Source organism: Physeter macrocephalus, chromosome 21, assembly GCF_002837175.3.
Source record: "Physeter macrocephalus isolate SW-GA chromosome 21, ASM283717v5, whole genome shotgun sequence".
NCBI lineage: Eukaryota > Metazoa > Chordata > Mammalia > Artiodactyla > Physeteridae > Physeter > Physeter macrocephalus.
This window is the reverse complement of record NC_041234.1, coordinates 53,089,775-53,096,488: the sequence shown is the minus strand read 5'-3', so window position 1 is coordinate 53,096,488 and position 6,714 is coordinate 53,089,775.

Sequence of the window (6,714 nt, the reverse complement as noted above, 5' to 3'; positions counted from 1 at the left end):
TCAATAGTGAGATTGCTGGGTCATATGGTCGTTCTATTTGTAGTTTTTTAAGGAAGCTCCATACTGTTCTCCATAGTGGCTGTATCAATTTACATTCCCACCAGCAGTGCAAGAGGGTTCCCTTTTCTCCACCCCTCTCCAGCATTTATTGTTTCTAGATTTTTTGATGATGGCCATTCTCACCGGTGTGAGGTGATACCTCATTGAATTTTGATTTGCATTTCTCTAATGATTAGTGATGTTGAGCATCCTTTCATGTGTTTGTTGGCAATCTGTATATCTTCTTTGGAGAAATGTCTGTTTAGGTCTTCTGCCCATTTTTGGATTGGGTTGTTTGTTTTTTTGATATTGAGCTGCATGAGCTGCTTGCAAATTTTGGAGATTAGTCCTTTGTCAGTTGCTTCGTTTGCAAATATTTTCTCCCATTCTGAGGGCTGTCTTTTCGTCTTGTTTATGGTTTCCTCTGCTGTGCAAAAACTTTCAAGTTTCATTAGGTCCAGTTTTTGTTTATTTTTGTTTCTATTTCCATTTCTCTAGGAGGTGGGTCAAAAAGGATCTTGCTGTGATTTATGTCATAGAGTGTTCTGCCTATGTTTTCTCTAAGAGTTTTATAGTATCCAACCTTACATTTAGGTCTTTAATCCATTTTGAGTTTATTTTTTTGTATGGTGTTAGGAAGTGTTCTAATTTCATTCTTTTACATGTAGCTGGCACGAACTAAATTAAGTGTTGGATTCTGACTTAAAGCCTTCCACCAGATGCAGCTGTATAATTGAAATACATCAACTCACTTGCCACTATAAATGCTGCCACTAGATGTAGCTTAATTGTCACTTGCCACTCACTGATAGGGTTTTGATATGAGTCTGCAAGCAATTGATTTATTATGGTTTCTGTGCAGTCAAACCTCTCTACTAATGATAATCTATATTTGCAGCCACTCCCCAGCACTGGCATCACTGCCTCAGCTCCACCTCAGATCATCAGGCATTAGATTCCCATAAGGAGCATGCAAACTAGATCCCTCGCATGTGCAGTTCACAGTAGGGTCCGCACTCCTATGAGAGTCTAATGCCGCCGCTAATCTGACAGGAGGTGGAGCTCAGGTGGTAATGCGAGCGATGGGGAGCGGCTGTAAATACAAATGAAGCTTCACTCACTCGCCCGCCGCTCACCTCCTGCTGTGCGGCCCAGTTCTTAACTGGCCACGGACCAGTACCAGTTGGGGACCCCTGCTCTAAGGAGTAGTTTTCTTCCCACTTTACAAAGGAGGAAACTGAGGCCCAGAGCTATTCAATAACTAGTAGCAGAGGTAGGACCTCTCATCTTAAGGGATAAATCTTTGATCTTAAGTTCGAACCTAACCACGACACTACACTGCTTCAATCTATTTACTTCAAAAAGAATTTTTATTTCTCCTTTGTCTTTTGTTCCTGTCTCCCCTCTCCTGCTTTCCTTGTAGGCAGCAGTATAATGCAGCAGTTGCACATTCCATCTCTGGTGTCAGACCACCTGGGTTCAAATCCCAGCTTAAAGCCATTCTAGGTGTTGGATCCTCAGTTTCTTCTTCTGTACAATGCATATGGTGATGGTCCTCATAACCTCATAGAGGTGCTATGAGGTTTAAGTGAAATAATACACAGAATATACTTAAAACTGTGCCTGGCACATACTAAGTGGTCATTGTTCTTAATATTATTTACATCCTATCTGGCCCCAGTCTTATTTCCTCCCCAGGTTCCCTCAAACTATGCTCATATTTTCCTAAGGGAGAAATGAACTGGATGAGAACACTGGCCTAGTCACCCCAAAGCAATCAATTCCAATCCTATTACTCTTTCTGTGTGATATTGGGCCAGTCCTGTTCTCTCTGGGTTTTAGAAGGCCTGTCTCAGAAATGGGGTCACCAAACTGTCACCTCTGTGTGGGCAAGCAGGTAGTGAGGGAGTGGAAGTCTGAGAAAAACAGGAAATTGCTAACCTGTAGAGTTTCATTTATTGAGCCTCCTAAGTACCAGGCATTATCTGATTGCCTTACATTTAAATCACATCACATCCCCACAAGTTAGATATTATCATTCTGATTTTTAACAGATGACAAAACTGAGGGCTTGAGAGGTTAAGTAACTTGCTTAAGGTCACACAGCTTGTATATGGTGGGGCTGAAATTCAAACCTGGAGAGTAACTCCAGAGACCATGCTGTTGGTCACTACACTACTCTGAAGAGCGTTGGGGCCTTGTTCAAAAGAGAAAGTATTATATCATGACACAATCCTCTTCTGGACAGGGAAAACCCGGGTTAAAAGAGCAATACCACCCTTACTCCCCGCCCAGGTGATTTGTAGCTAGAGTTTGAGAAATCTGCAAAAAGTCAGACCACCTTCCAATCTCCCCACCCCCAACTCTAGGGCCCAGAGAGGAAAGGCAATCTCTTTGGTTTGAATGAGCCCCCTTCTTACCTTTCCGGTCAGTCTCCTGCAGTGACACTGAGCCACAAGTCTCCTTTGTCTCTGCTGTCATTCTTCTCTGGGCCTACCTGTAATGGGGGTGGGTAATGGACCATTTATTCTGGCTGTAACTTGCCATTAGTCGGCAGGTGATGACATCTTTGTGAAATGATCTGTTAGTTCTCTGAGAAGAATGGGACACTGTGGAATGTGGCTCTAACCCTGGCAATCTGGGTCACTTCTCAACCTGGTGTATGTGACTGTGAGTGTGGGTACAATGGTGGCTGTGTGTGTCTGGGGCTGGGTGTTGGGGGAGAAGTATGGGCAGAGAGTATGACTGTACTGGTTTTCTCAATACAAATGTGTGCTTATGTTTGTGTTTGTGACTGGATGCAGAAGAGTTTGCATATGTTTGTGTAACAGCAAGAGTTGTGCGTTTAAGGTGTGAATAAGTGGATTTAAGTATGTGAATCTACAGGCAGCCCCTTCTAATTTGCACGAAGAAGATATATGATGGCTGTGAAGCTGAGTTCATTTGAATCTAAAGTCATTTCCTTTTTTTTTTAAACCCAAGGTGATTGTTTTGGTCCCACAGCCTGAGGGCACATTCACATCAGGAGATAGGAAAGCCAGTTGGGGGACTCCTCTGAGGGCCCAGTTTCCTTGGAGCCTTGTTGAGGTGGCCTTATAGAATCTCTTTCTTACATAAACCAAGGAACAAAGCAGAGTCTTAAGATCAGCTCTTTGCTTCCTGGCCTCTGATTAGCAGGACCTCCTCCCTGCTTTTCCTCTTTCTCCCTATAGCTATGGACTTCATCTTGTTTCTGCGAGGGATTTGAATCTCATCAGTTACACTCTGATTTCTGGGAAATGGAGCATTATTCACTGCATTTGAAGATTTAGAAGGGGATTAACAGTTCTGTCCTGCTCTCAGAGCTGCTGGTGCCACAAGCACAGGTTACAGAACCCTCGGCAAATTAAAAAAAAATGTTGAAGGGTACAAAGCGTGGAACAGAGTTAGCAAGGAAGTGTAGTTCAGTCAGTAGTCACCTGAGCAAGTCACTAAGGAGAAATGTACATTCCAAGGGGGTGGATTGTGGTCCTAGTTCTCGCTCAACTCACTGTCTGGGGCTTTGGCCAGATTATTTCTCATCTGTGGACCTCCGTTTTCCTAACTATGAAAAGAGGGAGCTGGACTAGATCCGTCTTCTCAAACTTTTGTTTATTTCTTAACTGAAGTAACCCTAATGGCAGAGGAGCATGGGTGGAGGAGAGGGGTGGATGGGGGTAATCCAAAGCAGACTACTGCAAGGTCAAAGTGTCCTTGAAGTGTCATGTTTTATCCTAAAAATGTGTTCAAAATTTGCATTCCCTTCCATGATATAGCCGTATTTGTTTTGATAAAGAAATGTTTTAAATTTCTTATACTCAAGTAAAATTGACACTCTAAGAACATGCCATGTTTATCCTGTGACTCTGTGGACCCCCTTGGCACACTGCCATGGACCCCCAGGGGTATGCATACACTGGTTTAAAAGTTTGGAAGTAAATGATTAAGATTCCTTTCCGCTCTAACACTCTGGTTCAATGACCTGGGAATACCTGTGGTGTCTTTGGTAACTGCTCCCCAGGATGCTAGAGAGTTTTTTTTTTTAATGGCTCCATCTGAGCACTCCATTTTCTAGACAGTTATGCAAAAAGAATGGAAACCTCTGATTTTGTTTCTAGAGCAAGCATCTCCAATATGTCTTTGCTAAGCCCCAAGTACAGGCTCAGGCTTATGCTAAGTTGTCCTGGGAATTCTTATGGCACTACTGTGGCACTTAGTCTAGCTTCCATGAAGCAATAGGGGTTAAGAGTTTGGTGAGTTAAGCAGTAAACTGTGGGCTGTGGATTTTAAGTGCAGCAAGAGTTTGAGAAGTAGAACATAGGTGTGCTTCCTGGAGGAGGTGATAGGATGATAGTTCAGGTAAATGGAGTAGAGGGAGAGGGACAATCCAGCTGGGAGGAGGGCAAGAGTAAAGGTCTGGAGGCTGTCAGGATTGTGGCCTGCTTAGGCCGGGGCCAGAGTCTTGCTCAGTGGCAGGAGACACAGAAAGCTGAAATGGGGTCTTTCTCCCCCTGGGCATGAATTATTAGCTACTTATCAGTTCACTATCTTCTTTTTAAGGAGGTTGTGACTAAGGCTGATCCCCTCTCCTGCAGGGAGTAGGAAATCCCTGGAACAAAACAAAACAACCTTCCAAAAGGGATTTGGGGGAGAGAGTGGAGGATAAAAAGATATCTACATGACCTCATATACTGTCATCCAATCCAATCTGTGATTAGATGTATGTTTATTCTGTAAGCTATTAGATTTCTGTTCTTTGGGATGCATGCTATTTCCTCTGGTTTTCTTTAATTTACTGGTAAAAATTCCCTTCAAGGAAGCCTGGATAGTACCTGCACAGCACATGTGGTTCAGGGCAGCCTAGGGCGCAGGGGAGCTCCCAGCCCCTGTCTGCACCTCCTCAGAGCAGAGTGTGAGGGCCAGAGTGAAGGAACCCGCCTAGGACCTGCTGGTGGCTGGGGATGGTGATGCCAGCACTGCCTCAGAGCCTAAGGAGAAACACACCCAAGGGGAGCAGAGTTAGTGGCAAGGGGAGGTTTCAACAATAGGCCCAGTTAGAACGAGGTTGTAAGCCAGTGGTCACAGGACCAGGGAGCCAGGCAACAGGCAGTCACAGGTGGCCCTCCCTGCAGGGGGCAGAGCCAGCATCCTGGGAGCCTGGTGGCGGGGTTCAGATAAGTGTCTAGAGAGCGAGCTGGTGTTAAGCAAGTGCAGTTGCAAGTGGCAGGGACACATTACCAATGGGTTACAAATCCAGAAAAAGTAAAAATATTAACATGGCTAACAGAATTAAGGAGGTGAAGGAAGAGAAAATAAGCAGAAATGAATAAGTGCTGATTTTTTAAAAATATCGAGGAATGATTGACATACAAAAACCTGTACATATGTAAATATATACAACTCTGATGTGTTTGGGGATAAATATATACTCATGAAACCATCACTACAATCTATGCAACAAACCTATCCATCGCCTGCAAAAGTGTCTTCCTATCCTCTTGATTTCTTTATTATTATTGCTATTATTTTTTTTGTCATAGGAACACTTAACATAAAATCTACTCTCTTAACAGAATTTTAAGTATACAATATAGTATTATTAACCATAGGTGCTACCCTGTAGAGTAGCTCTCTAGGACTTATTCATCTAGCATAACTGAGTGTGGAGTCCTTAATCTTTCCTACCAGGGAGCCGATTTATAACATCTAAAATTGAAATGTATAAATTTTAAAATTCCAAAGTACTTCAATTGCCAGAAAGGACCCAGGTTGGGTAGGCATTGGAAGGATTGGCAAGAAAACCCCCTCTCCCCTCAGTGTTGGAAGAATTTGGAAACCTAGGGAAACTACAGGGCCTCGGATATAGAGGAAATAAGACAGCAGCCCAATCACAGGAACTGGGTACAAGGCATGTACCTGTACAGAAAGGAAGGGACAAGACACCTGTTACTGGAACTGAAATTATGAGATCAGAGCAGGGCCAAATGCTACTCACTTGAGCCTCAGCTGGTAAGATATGGATGGAGATATCTTATTTCCCCCTGGTTCAGGACAGAATGAATCCCAGAGTCCGGGTTTTGTAGAAATGGTGGAAAAACCTACCAGTGAGGGTTAGGCGGCCTTAGAAGGGCCATGGAGCTGGACAGGTCATCACAGTGCCACCCAGGCAAGCTCCCATAGCCATACTACTGCTCAAAATCTCTGCTGCAGGATCCAGAGACATATGTTTCCTCATCGCCCCCTGCCCCGTCCCCCTTGACACCACCCCAAGAATGGAGCACCGAATTGTCATTTCAGGGCGTTAACTTCATTGGCTCTTGACTGTCTGGACCTCCCCAAAACCAGGCCTTTCTTGATTAGCATTTCAGGCCCACAGTGGAGGATGAGGTCACCCTGGTGTGAGATGAAATGACAGTATCATGACTTGGCTGGCCATAAAACAACTGCTTTTAAAGCTAAATTTTGTAATCTCATAGTTTATCCAAGGGGTTGTGTAATTCAAAGCAATGACCACGAAGCTATTTGTAAAATTCTGACTTTCTTCTGAACCAGGTGTGGATTAGGGGATGGTTATGGCAGTGTGGGGGATGGAATAGCTGAGAGCTGGGGAGACAAGCAAGGCCCAGATGGTTCAAGGGTGAGACCAACACTCATGGT